General features: G+C 35.3%; 2 long non-coding RNA genes across 3 annotated transcripts in view; one reads left to right on the plus strand and one right to left on the minus strand.

Moving 5' to 3' along the window:
• Nucleotides 1-3,375: 3,375 nt before the first annotated feature.
• On the minus strand, nt 3,376-5,867 carry LOC112668233 (uncharacterized). The gene is made up of 4 exons (XR_003141595.3): nt 5,659-5,867; nt 5,479-5,554; nt 3,707-3,907; nt 3,376-3,597 (listed from the first exon to the last, which is right to left on the minus strand). It is a non-coding gene; the product is annotated as an uncharacterized LOC112668233 (long non-coding RNA).
• LOC112668232 (uncharacterized) overlaps nt 5,675-16,153 on the plus strand; it is a 35,870-nt gene continuing 25,391 nt past the window's right edge. For both annotated transcript variants that reach the window (XR_007408720.1, XR_003141593.3), the window contains exon 1: nt 5,675-6,007. This is a non-coding gene — a long non-coding RNA (uncharacterized LOC112668232). The remainder of the gene's footprint in view (nt 6,008-16,153) is intronic.

The following is a 16,153-nucleotide window of genomic DNA, read 5'->3' on the forward strand; positions in this document are numbered from 1 at the left end:
ACTTATTTAAAATATTTTATAGACTTTTAATTGCTTTATAACATAAACATAAAACGGTTGAAACGGTTTCAGCATAAATTTTCTTTACGCCCACAGAGTAAACACAACAGTATATCACTAATAGACTTCATAAATAGAATAATATCAGAAAACCACTTTATTCCTCTATCCCAACCTTCCTTCCCAAAGGCAACTGATATTCCTACTTATAAAATCATTGCTTAGTTTTGCCTGCTTTAAAGCTTTCTATATATAGATTGAAGAACTATGTATAATTTTGTGCCTATCATTCCACAATCAACATTTTGAGTTTTTATCCACTAGGTAGCAGTCCTTTTTTTTTTTTTTTTTTTAATTATACTGTAGAGTTCCATTGTAGAAATAACCCACATCATTCTACTGTTGGTGGATCTAGTTTTCTTGAAAATTTTGGTTGCTTGTAAGTTTCATTTTTTTTTTTTTTTGCTATTAGGTAGGTATGTAATAGGTAGGTAGATAGATAGATAGATAGATAGATAGATAGATAGATAGATGATAGATAGATGATAGAGGTAGAGATTTAGGAATATTTTGGATACATGCCTAAGACTGAAATCTCTGGATCATAGGTTATATATATTTCCTTTTAATAGATACCACCAAAATGTTTTCCAAAATGGATATACTAATTTATATTCCACTTGCAGTGGCTGAGAATTTGAGCTACTTCGAATCTTTGCTAACACTTTGTATTATTGATTTTAAAACATTTACCCATTTATGTGGAAATAAAAGGATCATATTGTGGTTTTAATTTGCAACTCTATGGTGAATAGTGTTTGAACATATTTCCTTATTTCTGGACATTATGATACACTCTTTTTTGATGTGCCTATTAAAATCGGTTTACACATTTGTCTTTCATATGCTGCATTTTTTACTATTAATGTTCAGAAGTTCTTAATAAATTCTAGATGTAAGTTTTTTATCAGTACTTTGTTAAATATCTTCCCCCAATTTATGACTTTATTTTTCACTCTCTAAATGGTATGCAATATTTCCTAATCTTGGTATAATTTAATTCAACAATCTTTTCCTTTCTTGTTTGTGAGTTTTGTGCCTTGCTTGCAAAAAGAAAAAATATGTTCCTACCCTGAGGTTATGGAGACATATTCTTATTTTTTTTTCTCCTGAAAGCTTTACTATTTTATCTTTTCAATTCACCATCATCATTCATTTATTTTACTTAATTTTGTGTATGCCACAAGGTTAGGGACAGTTGTAGATAACCAATAGTTTGACCAAAGCTTTTGTCCCTATTATGTTTCACTGTCATTTTTCTGGCACATTAAGTGACCTTATATGTGTAGAACTATTTCCAGATTTCCGTTATGTTTTATGGATTTCCTTGTCTATCTTTGAACGAATCTACACAGGTTTATAGCAAAGCACTTTCAGTTCATCTTTATATCTGGTAGCATATATCCTCCAAGTTTATTTTAAAATGTTCCTTTGGATATTTCCTCCTTTGCTTTTCTGCATTTTGTACCAATGCTTTTAGGGAGCTCCTGACAGGCTGGAGCCTCTTCGGCTTCTAGAGAGGCTTCTAGATTTGTAGAGAAGATGGTGGCAGTTGGAACAACCCAGTTTTGGAACCATCAGAACCGTGTGGACTCTTGATGAAGCTACAGGCCAGGAAGCAGGTCAAGTCATCGCAGACTTGGGCGTGAAATGTGGAGCGATACCTAAACAAATCTCTAGTAGAGTCTCAGGGATTCTGTACCTGATAATGAAGAAGATATAAGAAGAAGATAATCTTACTTCTTCCCCAAGAAGCGAGATGCGAGTCTCATTAATTTTTAAAGATTGGAGTTGGTACTTGAAAATCTAGTGTCGTCCTCTGTGCTGTGGTTCCCATGTGGGATCACACAATAAAATACTTGAATTCAAATTAAATAAATCCTCCTTAAGAAAAACTTTGGGGGACATTGGGCAAATTTTAGCACAGATGTAAACATTTCATGAACGGTGTAAAGTATGATGATGGTATGTTGATTATTTTATTTTAAATAAAGCTTTATGTGTTAGAGATGCATTCTGAAGTATTTATGGTCAAATGGTTGTTTTGGGGTGTTGCTTTGCAATACTCCAGTGAATGGCAAGCACAAAAACAAATATATAGGGAAAAGATACATGAAAGAAAATTGACAAAAATACTGATATTTTGAAGTTGGGTAATAGGTATCTGGGCATTCATTGTGCCATTCTTTTTACTTTGGTGTATTTTTGAAAATTTCCATAACAGAATAAAAATACATGCACATGCTATTCCATTTGAAAGAAGAATATTTATGGTAATGAACACAGAAAATCCTTAGATTTACCCCTTAAATGTAAACATATAAAAAAACCTTTTTAGATGTGTGAGAGTCATCTATATGGACTGCTGAGTTTTCCAGCAATAGGAAAATCTGTTAGCAGGTGCAGCTATTGGGCACCTGGGTGGCTCAGTCAGTTAGGCACCCACTCGGTTTCTGCTCAAGTCATGATCTCAGGGTCCTGGGGTCAAAACCCTCAATAAACTCCCAGAGAGCCCTGTATCAGGCTCCACGTGGAGTGTGCTTATCCCTCTCCCTCCCCTTCTGCCTCTTCCCCTCTGTCCCTCCCCCATCAAGTGTGCTCTCTCTCTCTCTCTTTCTTCCTCTCTTTCTCTAAAATACGTAAATTTAAAAATCTTAAAAAAATGTGTAACTGCTAACCAATTACCACCCACTATAAAAAGAAACACAATCTCCAAAACACCTAAAACTGAAGTTATTCTATTAGCAACCCTAGGCAAATAGACTTATGGAAGGTCATAAAACACATACTTAAAAAAAAGATTTTTATTAAAACAAACACATTTGAAATATTTTTGTTTAAATATTTTCTTTCTGTTGTAACTCATACATGGTATATTAAAATTTGAAATATTTAATGTGTATTCTGATGTTGTTATCATAGAAAAACTCTCTCAAAATCATTTCTTATCCCTTAGAATTACTTCTCCGTTATTTATTTCATGATAAGTTGATGATGATGATGATGGTGATGATGATGATGATGATGATTGCAATGCACCCCTGGCTTAATTTGTTGAAGATGAAAACACTTCATACTTATTTTCTTTTTTTAAGCATAGAAGTGATTTTATTCTATTTCCTTTTTTATTATAGTATTAGTGATAATTTCTTGAGTCTAAAGAGGAAACATGTTCCCTCATAAATAATTTGCAATCATGAAAGTTGGGTTTGAGGGTGGATTGGGTACTAATATCTTACTGCTCTGCTCTCTTCACTTCTGAAGTTTAGAAATACAGTGTAAACATAGGGGACACACACACAAAAAAAGGAAAGAAGTGCTGCTTTATTAATGGCTGGGTAGCCCTCTAATAGATTTTGATGGAATTCATAGCTCAGTCCAAAATGCATAACCGGAACCAGAGGTTTGCGATTAAATTGGCCAACTCTGTAGAACAGGCTGTGACTTGAAGAAACCACAAATTCTCACTTAGAGTTGCTAGGAGAGAGTGATAGGCTGTCTGAACCTTCCTCAGAGTGTGGCAGGTCTTGCAAGTGTCTGTCGCAGGAGGAAGTACAATCAAGCATATTCCAGACACATAGAAAGTAGCATGAAAGGCTAGAGCATGGACCTATACCTTTAAGACACAGTTAACCCAGCCACTTACTGAAATGTGCAGCTGATGAAATGACTTAGCTCCAAAAACGCTGTATTCGCTTCCTAGTTGATAACTGCACTTGAATCCACCTCTCAATTTCTTCCCTCAGGATATAGATAGACAGGTGGATATGAAAGCGCTGCAAATGACGAGCATCCAGCCTCCGTGGTAATAAAATTCATAAATCATTGACATTAGTTTAGTCTTTCACTGATTAAAAAAAAAAAAATCTGGTGACTCCATGCTTAGTTCAGCCCAGTAACTCCACACTAAAATATATGCGTCTCGAGGATGGATCTGTTTTCCTTACCCATTTTATCCCAGCACCTAACATGGTAATCATCATTGAGTAAATGCTCGATAAAGATGTGTTCAAGGAGTATTAAATAACACATTGCTAATAATCTTAATTTCCTGACTACCTAATAAGAAATACACCATCAGTCTAATATCCAGATGGATATAGATGCAGATCACAATTCTATGAATTATATGTTTTGGCGGCATCTGTAAGATTGTAAAATTCAGATTAACCTCTTGAAAATGACCCCCAAATCATGAAATTAAAAAGGGTTAGGTATAGATTGAAACCAAGAACTCTGAATCCTGTATCTTTTCTCTCCTCTTTCTGTTATCCTCTAAAACCTAAATTCTTTCCTTTTCAAGGAAATGCATGGGGCTGTATTTATGCCAAAATTAGTAGAAAATTGAGCATCCATATCCAAAATAGTATCTCACAATATTGTCGGCGCTTGATTCTATGTTGAGGCACTGGCTTCTTAACTGTGTTCAAAATTTAAAATGTGTGAGTTCTCTGGATCTGCCAAAAGATGCGTGTCACCAAACCACCCAGAATCTCCTGTAAATAATCAAGTTATCATCAAGCTATGTTGATGGCCACAGGTACACACCTATCGCTGACACTGCCAACCTAAGGACAGGCTTCTAAAAATGATGTATTTCATTGCTTTCGGAACTGTTTCGGCTCCCTTGGTGCCAAAGCTTACCGAGAGCTGCTAGATCCTGACATCCATCCTATTGCGTCTTTCTAAAATATACACTCCAACCTATCCGTCTTTTTCCCTTTAGGAGATCTCTATGCTTCTCTTTATAAACGAGTGTAGTTTCAAACATTAAAATTGGAAGTTTCTTTTTAAAGCATTTTGTTTATCTTTTCTAGAATGCTAATAATGGAGCAGTTGTTCCTTGTAGCTTGATACGTCCTTATCATTGATGCTACGGTATCTTTTTTTCTATTAAAAAATAAAGACATTTAAACCTCCTACCTTACAGGCTACTTTTATTAGACTTGCAGCTCAACCATTACCTTATCTTTTCTTGCTTTTTACTTCATTAAGCTGTTGGATCACTTTAACCTTTCTGTCATTATTAACTCTAAAGTCACTGACATTATAAATGAACCATAGTTTGTTATTATTATCACTTTTTACATTGACCTCATTTAAATATCACAGTCCTGAGTGTTTTAACACGTATGAAGTCTCACAAGTCATATATAATTTTGTAAAGATATTTTGGGTATCTTGATTAAAATCGAGAGCATTCTAAAGCCTTTGTTCTCATTATGTGTTTCAGCAGATGCCCTTTAATAAAAGTATTCTTTTTGGGGGTGTTCTGAAGAAGTTACCCAAGACCATGTAGATTCAAGGGTCCTAAGATGTGTTGGCCTTCCATATCAAAGGCTTGAAGTGATTTGTAAGTCTTCAGATTTGGATGAAAACTGATTTAGCTTCCAATATTCTTCAGGTGTTCCAACATACCTCATTCACGTGTAAATGCCTTGCCTTGGTGTCAGAGCCCCTGAACTGGATACGTCCACATATTTTTAGCGGTGACCTAAGGCAGAATAAGACAAGAGGGGCTGTGAATCAGAAAACAGTGCTGTACTGTGGATGACGTGGAGGGGATGCTCAGTTTCCATCTGTGACGGTCACAGTCACCTGCAGTTAACCTGCCTGTGCCACAGGTGACTGCGAGCCTTGTTGAAAAACACATGTTGGTGATAACGCCTTCTTACTTCCCGGCCCATGTTGGGCATTATAATGTGCAACGCAACCGTTAGGCAGGGTCCAACTAGCCTAAGTAGCTATTTGTAACAAGGCCAAGAATTTAAAGCCAACTTCAGCAATTCTCGAGAGATGCTTAATTACTCACAGGTGATGTTGCTAGGCAACCACTTCACCTTCTGATTCTGCTGCTTCACCTAAGTGTGGTCCTCAGTTTGCTTTATCGTTACTGAATGTTAAAAGACGTGGAGAAGTACAGTCGAAACGATCTATTTAAAACCAGGTGAGAATAGAAAGTTAGGGAAATTCTCATTGTAGACCGTGTCTATAATTCGTATTCTTAATGCAGGACTTGGTGCAGGTAGATTTTTCGTTGAAGAAAGAGTGGGGGGGGGGGGTGGTCAGAGCTCACATTCTAGACAACAGCTTTGGATGAATAGAAAAAAATGAACTACCCTTTGCATTATGGTGCATCATTTAAAGGTCCGGAAATGGATAGATACCATTGGCGGCGGCAGCAGCAGCAGCAGCAGCAACAGCAGCAAGCACATCTACAAATTGAAATGTATGTTTACCAAAAATCACGATCCATTTTGATTCACAGCCTGTTTATACCTATTGCATTTTGTGTCAAAATTACATAATAGGGTAAAATGTACTTGAGAATATAAAGGCAAAAAAAAAAACCTGTTATTTTTTCCTATGGAAAAAATATGATTTATGATATATCATGACAAAAAAAAATCCAAGAAGGAAATGTGTCCTTTTTCATGTTTAATTTTATTTATATCTCAGCATTCCTCATAACCTTTGACCACAGTTTTTGATTTTACCTAGAAACAAATACCCCGAGAACTAACCACTGTGAACTACAGCTCTAGAAATGCTGAACCACAAATGTCTTTTGTATGCATCACAGGGTTCATGCACCTCACCATGGATCACACACGCAGCCTGTAAATGAGAATATGTTATTGAAGTGATGATTTGAAAAGGGCCATACACTCTTCAGAACCCTCTTTACAAAATGAGAATCTCAAAACATCCAAGAGTTCTTTGAGTAAGTCCACACACTGAACAAGTAGAGCCTGGAGAACATATTTTCTTAAAGCCTAATTTAAAGTAGCGGCTCTTCTACTCCTCAGTTTTTTGGTTTAATATCATGTGATCTCACTCCCACATGGAATTTAAGAAGCAAAGCAAAACGAGCAAGGGGAAAAGAGAGAGAGAGAGGCAAACCAAGAATCAGACTCAAATGTAGAGAACAAATGGATGGTTACCAGAGGGGAGGTGTGTGAGGCGATGCAACAGGTGATGGGGATTAAGGAGGGCCCTTGTGATGAGCACTGGGCACTGTATGGAAGTGTTGCGTCACTGTATTGTACACCTGGAACTAGTGTTACACTGTATGTTCATTATTTGGAATTTAAATAAAAACTAGAATAAAAAGGAAAGGAAAGAAAAAAATGGTAAAATGGTAAAGTCACCCCCAAAAAAGGTAAAAATAGTGGTAAAAATAGAGAGGGGCACCTGGGTGGAACAGTCAACTAATCACTGGACTCTTGGTTTGGGCTCGGTCATGATCTTAGGGTCTTGAGGTCCAGCCCTGAGTTGGGCTCCATCTCAGCATGGAGTCTGCTTGAGATTCCCTTTCTCTCTCCCTCTGCCCTTCCCACTTGTGCTCGCTCTCTCTCTCTCCCAAATAAATAAATAAATCCTAAAAAACCCCAAAAGAATAGAGAAGATACATACACCTTGTATTAGTATTATAAAGGTTAAATCTGGGAAGAATTTATTATAAACAGGGTGAAGATGAGGGTTTTTTCTTCAATAATTCAAGACGCCTTGGATAGGATTTAGGACGTTAGTAAATGCAGATGAGTCTTTACTGTATAAAGCAATAAGACAAGTATGTGGAGCAGTGTGTTCAGACAGGGACCCACCATGTTCATCAATCTTTCCACCCTTGCATGCATGCAAATGTAATTAATAAATGTAACGTGCGCCAGAATAAAGCCTTGCCTCTCACACTATAAATATTACATTATCAGTATTCAGCAAAGATAATATAAATATGCCTACTCTTATGTCAGCCAGATCCAGGTTGATGTAAAGCGCTTGCCCGAATAAGCATCCTCTTGAACATAACTACAGCTGCTGTCACATAATTCATATTCTTAATGCGAGACTTGGCACAGGTAGATTTTTCGTTGAAGGAAGAGGGGGGTCAGGGCTTACATTCTAGACAACAGCTCTTTGATGAATAGTGTAAAATGAACTACCCTTTGCATTACGGTGCATAAAAAATAAATTTATTAAAAAAATTTCAAAAAAAAAAAGTCCAGATATGGGTAGGTACCATCATCGGCGTATATCACATTGCAGGTATCTTTTAATTGATTTGGCAACAAGGCCAAATAGTAGGGGAAGGTACTTAATATGCACATTTCAGATTAAAGTGGGTTTTATGGATGCACGTGTGTATGTACGAGGGTGCCTGCGTGCGCATACATACACGCGTGCACATCCACACATATTTACATGAGGGACACCTTTGGCTTCACAGTTGAGGTAAGGGTTTGGGTAGAAATGTCACAAACACGATTCTCAGTGGTTTTACCATAAGCCCCCAGCACTGCTGGACTTAATGAACATTAACACAGGAAAAGCAATGTATATTAAAAACAAAAACAAAGACAAAACAAAACAAAACAAAAACAAAACAAAAAACCCACCAAGGTACAAGAAGCCAGGGAAAGGTCGATGGACCTCAGAGCGTCAAGAACAGAAGAGGTGACCTGAGCATAAAGCATTTTAGAGGTTTTGGCAGAATGAGGCCACAGATCTAAGTGTTAGTTTTCCATCCCTTGTGTCCATGATTTATTTGCTCTACCGGTGTCCTTCTCTTTTGATCTTCCAAGCAGGTAATTTATTCTCTCCTCTTCTATTTCTTCTCATTTCTCATAGGTGCTGATTATTTCACTCTTGGTTTCTATGGTTCCATAACTTCTGTTGCCACACGGTGGTATCCTCTAAGCTCATGCGAGTTTTCAGGTTCCACGTCTGCTCATGCCCCATTAACTTTGTATTTCTCAGTTCATCTTCCTGTGTTCTTTTTTTTTTTTTTGCCTTTTTTCGTATTTGTTTAAAAATTTTAATATATACATATAGCAATCCATTTTCAGTCATATAGAGTTTATACTTATTGTCAATAACTCCTTCCCATCTGTGATTTGACTTTTCAAACCTTACACAGATTTTTTTAATATAACTTCTTAATTTTATTGAATTAAAATTATAAATCTTTCCTTTTGTGATCAGTTTCTTTCTTAAGATATGTTTTTCCATCTCTAGCTCATGAAGATATTGTCCCATATTACATATTTAAGTATTTTACTTTTAAAATGTGAAAGTTAGGTATTTAATTTACATGAAATTAATTTTGTTATGTTTCTATAAGGGAGTCTAGTTCCCTTTCTTTTGCTTGTTGATTACTAAAGTCTAAAGCAACAAGTTTGATCCGATTTTTATGTTCTTAGTTTTTATTCTATCAATTACTGTATATTATTAAAATGTTAAAATCCCTCTTGATGTTGATGGGTGCATCTATTTTTATTTGTATTTTTTTAAAGAAAACAAATTAATTAACTCAACAGCCAAGAAATCTGAGTTGATCAAGCTTTTATGCACAGCTGGATTCAAAGACTCTATTAAAAACATTAACTCTTGATCTTCCTGCATCTCTCACGTCTGCTTTACCCTATTTCACCTTCTTTCTCAGATGATGCTACTTAGTGGTTTCTAAGAGCTACTCCCTCTTTCTAAAGGTTCCAGTAGGTATCTGAGGTTCAGGCTTATTGGCCCAAATAGGATCACGTGCCCATTTCTGGTCAAAGCTAGAAAGCAAGAGCAACTGACTGACTTAGGAGGGGCCATGTTCCCATCTCGGGAACTGACTGAGTTGAACCTTCCTCAAAGTAAAAGGGAAAAAAATGTGTCAGCTGGATTCACTTCTAACATCATAAACCATAGGTGTGTGTATGTGTATGTGTGTGTGTGTGTGTGTGTGTGTTTTCTTTTGAAAGAAAGTGCATGCAGGGGGCAGAGGGAGAGGGAGAGAGAGAGAATCTTAAGCAGGCTCCATGCATAGAGCCCATAGAGCCTATAGAGCCCATAGAGCTCTATGCATTGAGCCCCAGGGCTCAATCTCACCACCTTAAGGTCATGTCCTGAGTTGAAATTAAGAGTCTGACCCTTAACCACCTGAGCCATCCAGATGCTCCCATAAGCCATGTTTTTAATAAACTTGATATAAATTGAATCATATAGTACGAACACTTTGTGTCTATTATGTGAATTGTATTGACAGTGTTGTAAGTAGTAGTAGTTCACTTATTATCCCTTCTATCATATTACACCGTGTGAGTATATGACACATAATCCATTCTAATGTTGAAAGACATTTATCTAGTTTTAAATTGGGGGCAATTCAGAATAATGTACCTATGAACATCCTTGCACATATCTTTGGGAAGTTTGTGTGTAGATGAGTGCATGTGTTTTTTTTCTGTTGCGTGTCCTCCTCACATTAGTAATGCTGGGTTATAAGGTGTGCATATGTTCAGCTTTATTAAATGTTCCTTTTTTAAAAAAAATTCATTTATTTATCCATGAGAGACACAGAGAGAGGCAGGGACACAGGCAGAGGGAGAAGGAGGCTCCATGCAGGGAGCCCGACGTGGGACTCGATCCTGGGTTTCCAGGATCACGCCCTGGCTGAAGGTGGCGCTAAACCGCTGAGCCACCCGGGCTGCCCTAAATATTCCTAAACAATATCCCAACAGTGGGAGTTCTTCAAATCCTTGCCAACTCACTCATCTTTCTTTTGCGTTATGGTTTTAAACTGCATTTTCCTGATGTTTGGTAAACATCATTCATATGCTTAATGGCATTTGAATATCTTCTTTTATCTAGCACCTGCTAAAGTGTTTTCCTATTTTTCTGTTGGGTTGGGTTGTCTTTTTTTTTTTCTCACTGATTTGTAAAAGTTCTGTTTGAAATTGTCACTCATCTCACTAACACCATGTTTATTTCATTTTTACTCTTTATTCTCTCTTTTATGTTGGGCAGTTTCTATGGCGTGTTTCCAAATTCAGTAATCTTTCTTTTGCAATAACAAATCTGCCACTAATCCTATGAAGTAAATTTTTCATCTCCTACAGTTCAATCTTCCTTCCTAAATCTTTGATTTAGATCTTTTCTATATCATCTATGTTTCCACTTACTTTTTGAACATATGGAATAGAGTTATAATAACTGCGTTCATGGTTTTCTCTGTAAATTCTAACATCTGTGTCAGTTTGGGGGGTGGTTCAAGATTGATTGATATTTATCCTAATTATGAGTCACATTTTCCCGCTTCTTCGTGTGCTGGATAATTTTTTTTATTGGATGCCAGACATTGTGAGGTTTACCTCATTTGGCCCAGATATTTTTGTATTCCTATAAATATCTATATCTCTGTTCTTGTCCACAGTTAACTTGTTACTTATAAATAGTTTAATCACATCGGGTAGTATTTTTTCCTTTCTTTTCCTCTTAGTGCGGCCTAAGTCTAAGGCCAATCCTTCCCCACTCCTCCAGTAAGAACCTCTGGCTACCATACTCAACTCAGTGATCCAAGAATCCTGAATATCTCTGGTTTGTTGGGACAGGAACTATCTCTGGCCCTGTGTGAGTATTTGGTACTATTACAACTAATTCTTCTGTGGGGCCTTTTTTCTCCAGCTTCAATTAATTTCCGGTCATATGTGTGCTTATAAGAACTCAGCTGAAAACTCCAAGAACCTTCAAATTGCTCTGGTGCTCTTCTCTCTACTCTGAAACTCCGTCCTGTGAATCTACTCATCTTGGTCCTTCTGTTTCATCAGCTTAACTCAGGAGTTCGCTGGACTCCATCAGAGTTACCCTCTCCTGTACTTTCCTAGAAATGACGTCAAAGCTGTATGCTCAAACAACTGTAGCGTTCACATAACTTTCGTGTTTGCTTCTGGTCCTTCAGGATTACTTTCCTTAGTTGTCTGTTATGGAGTGAATGGTGTCTGCCCCCCCCCCCCAAAGAAAGATGTGGGAGTCCTAACCCCTAGGACCTGTGAATGTGACCTTATTTGACAATAGTGTCACTGCAAATGATTAAGTTAAGATGAGGTCATTGAGAGCGATCCTAATCCAATATGACCGGGATCCATATTAAAAGAAGATATTTGGGCCTAGACAGACATGTACAGAGGGAAGACATGAAGACACAGTGAGAATTCCATCTTTAGGCCAAGGAATAGCTGATGCTATGAAAAGGAGAAAGAGAGGCAACATGTCTTTCCCTCAAAGCCCTCGAAAGAAACCCCTCGATGACATCTTGATCTTTCCACTGTTCAAACTTTCATTTTGTTATTTTTTTTAAAGATTTGATTTGATTTATTTATTTATTTATTTATTTATTTATTTATTTATTTATGAGAGACACACAATTGATCTACTCCTTACTTGCCTTTAGGCTTCTTTATTGTGGGGCTAGAGTAGCCTTTACCTTAGAATATGTTCTTTATTTTTAAGGCACGGCCTGCCTCTCAGCAGAAGTCCTATGGTATCAATGACAGTGCTCTATTCTGGTGATTTGTAACTCCAAATTCTCTCAGTCTTATAAAACCAGCAGAATCTTTGTTTACATACAGATTTTTTCTGCCTGGCCCTGCAGATTCTCTCATGCACATACACAGTTTAGTATTTGATCAAAGATTCTCCTTGACTTCTTGCATATTTCTCTGGCTTCTTCTCTACCTGGCAACCTGCCCACTGTTGACTTGCCTCACGAGTTAAACTCCTTTTAGGCTGTTATGTCTTCCCCCTCACCTACCAAGGCCACTTCTTTATATTTGAGTTCAAATACTCTGTGCTATAGTTTGGAGAATGCCTTTACAAAGAACATGTGTGTGAATATGGAACCTACTTCATGTGCACATCTTTCTTCAGGGATCACAGCTCTATTTTGCCAATTGTCTAACTTCAAAAAAATGATTGCTTTACATAATTTGTCAACTTCTCAATTGTTTATAATGAGGATAATTGGATAATTCCAATATCTAACATTTTTTTGTGCCCCAAAGAGAGAAATACCATTTATAACTTTAAGATAAAAGTCTTCCTTGAGAATTACAATTTTAAAATATCTCAAAACTAAAGCGAAATTCCTCATTTCCAATTTCTGTTGTAAGTATAGCTGTAACTATACGTTTAATCTGTGAAATGAGTATCTTTTTAGATCCTGGGCTTTTTGACTGTAAAGCAGAAGGATTTGTAATTTTGAGTTATTAAAAGTGTGATAGCTAACTCTCTCTCCAGCCTTTAATACATCTTGGATTTTATGCATTAATTAATATATACATTTCAATCATACAATAAATGTTTTTTGGAATATACTGTGTGCATAAATTGTTTTTTTTAAGATTTTATTTTATTTATTCATGAGAGACACAGAGAGAGAGGCAGACACAGAGGCAGAGGGAGAAGCAGGCTCCCCGCAGGGAGCCCATTGTGGGGCTCAATCCAGGACTCCAGGTCACACCCTGAGCTGGAGGCAGATGCTCAACCACTGAGCCACCCAGGTGCCCTGTGTACATAAATTGTATCATGTACCAGGAATTCAATAAAAAAAAATCGATATTCTTTTTCCTTGTATAGCTTATATTTCATCAAAAGAAAGACAATAATTGAACAGATATTTATGGAGAGAATTATGAAAGTACATGATACTAGTATATAATTTTAAATACTATTTTAAGTTAAAATATGGTCAATCTTTTATTTATTTTCCCTCATGCTTAGCACAATATTAGATAATATAGTAGTATTTTTACATTATTTGCCTTGACTAGATTGATTTCACATCTGTCCACTTGCTTTCTGCCACAAAGGGTTTAGGTATATTTATGGACAATTGCCTTCAGGGAATATGTGAGAATTTTTGTATTTTGAAGGTTTGGGGTTGATTCATAAGTAATTTTCTTAATAAATATTAGTTATTTTCACATATATTATAAATTGAAATTTCTGTAAAGCAGATGAGACTTTTGGGGAATATATTCTACTATGCTTCAAATTTCTTCCATCCCATTAATCTTAGAAAAGAAGATAAAATGGAGTTCCATTTATCCTGCTACCATTTCACCTACATTTCCTTTTGCTACCTTGCTCCCATAGGAGGTTAATCTTCCCCAATCTCAATCTTCTTTCATAGAAAGTAGAATACAAATGATAGATAAATAGAATAAGAAATTAAGTATTTTTTGTTTATCATCATCATCACACTATCATCATCATCTAGTTTATTTTATGTCATCTAGTACACATTCAGATTTTACCCATTTTTCCTTTTTCACACTTTACCATGACAAGAACAGTAAAGACTATTAATTATACATATACATTAGGTTACATTTACTGATGAATTATGACATTCTAAGAGAACTTTTCTAAGAATTTTCTTTATATATATTCTGTAATTTCATCTTCTGAGCTCTCACATGTATATAAAGTAACTGAGATAGGAAGATATTAATTAACCTGCCAAGGGCACAGAGGTAATGAGAAGTGAAACTAGGATGTGAAACCAGGCAGTATGATCCAGGAAACACTTTTATCTACTTTCATTTTCTGCATTAATTTTTTAACACATGACCACTCCTAAGTATTTAGAAGTGCTTGATGTTGGTTTACTGTTGTCATGCCATCTTATATAGACCTATTCTTGAGGATATAAGTAGCTATGGAGTTATAGTAGTGTTTATTCTGTGTTTAACACCAGAATATGAAATATTTGTCATTTAGGTAGAAGATGAGGAAAATGAATCTGGGAAATATTTTTTTAAACCACTGTATGTCTCATTCAAAATTGTTAATTAAAAAAAAAAAAGTTTACTACAGTTTGCTAACCCAGTGTCTAATTTTTTACTAGGGGAAAAGTATTCATAAAGGTACAAAATACAATAAAATCACACACATATAAGAAATTATGGGCCTTATGATACAAGTTGTTACCAAATAAAGCTGAATAAACAAGCACAACTGAGTATATTTCTCTCCCACTCTCAATTTTATGGAAAGAAAAAAAAACATGAAAAGAATCCATTGGTGACTTCAGTTGGTGTTATAGCTATCTAGTGTATAACCATCTTCTATTTTCCCCAAATACTTAAATTTTACCTTAATAGAGTATTCTTCCTTTTCCCTACTCATTCTACATTATACCCCATTTCAGTAGGAACCTGAAATATGCTATCTTTTCCAATACCTACCTAAATAATTACTGTATTAATTTTTATTATTTTTCCAAAATCATTCTCAAATCATTAGATAGAACCCTCCTCACATTTTTTAAGCTTCAAAAAAAAAACAATTAGTAATATTGCATGTTTATGTATTAATTAATATCACGTTTATTTGCAAAGGTATATTGATATAGTTTTAAAATTCAATCCATATTAAAGTCATGAATATGTAAGTTAAATATTTGGTAATAAAATAAATATGTTTACCCTGTTTATATTATAACATTGGTCCATTCAAGAGAACACTAAACAATCGTCACTATTACTATGACCTGGATTTCTCTTACCTATCAGCCAAAACGTTGCAATCATATTTATCCTTGAAGTTGTAAGAATGGCACAAAAGTCAGCAATCTATTTTCAAAACTTTCAGTTAAAAGTTGTTTTCCTTCTGTGATGCCAAGCCACTCACTGTTTTGACTATTTTTTTAATGAAAAATGATTACATCTTTCTATACAGTTACTTATGCACATAGCTGCATCTTCTAGTAGACACTGCTTGATATGAATGTATTTTATGTATATTGGTATAAAAATTATGCACAGGGTCTAAAAATTCTGAATGAAAGTCATTGAATATCATTCAGCATTGAGGTAAGATATATGTTACAGCTCTAAATTATATATAGATATGATTTCCTTAGAAAATAGGTCAGAAAGAGTTTATGGAACTTTTCCATGAAGCCAGTATTCAAAATAAATCACTCACAGTAGCTACAAAGTAGATCACAAAAAAACATGATTTTAGAACATGAAAAGTGAGACAGGCAAGACTTTCAAAACATATGTAATACAAGTTTGGGGATAGGGAGAATGAATATATATATTTATATTATTTTAAATGCATACATTTAAAATAATATATATATTTCAAGGTATTTATATACTTATAAAATATATTCAGTATAATGCATTTAATATAATTTAATAAGTTATTGAATTATAAATTTACTTTAAATAATAAATCTGATAAATTTATATATTTTTAATATTTAAATAAATATTTAATATTTTTGTTTATTAGGTAATAGTGTGATTTTCTTCTC

Source organism: Canis lupus, chromosome 36, assembly GCF_003254725.2.
Source record: "Canis lupus dingo isolate Sandy chromosome 36, ASM325472v2, whole genome shotgun sequence".
Classification (NCBI taxonomy): domain Eukaryota; kingdom Metazoa; phylum Chordata; class Mammalia; order Carnivora; family Canidae; genus Canis; species Canis lupus.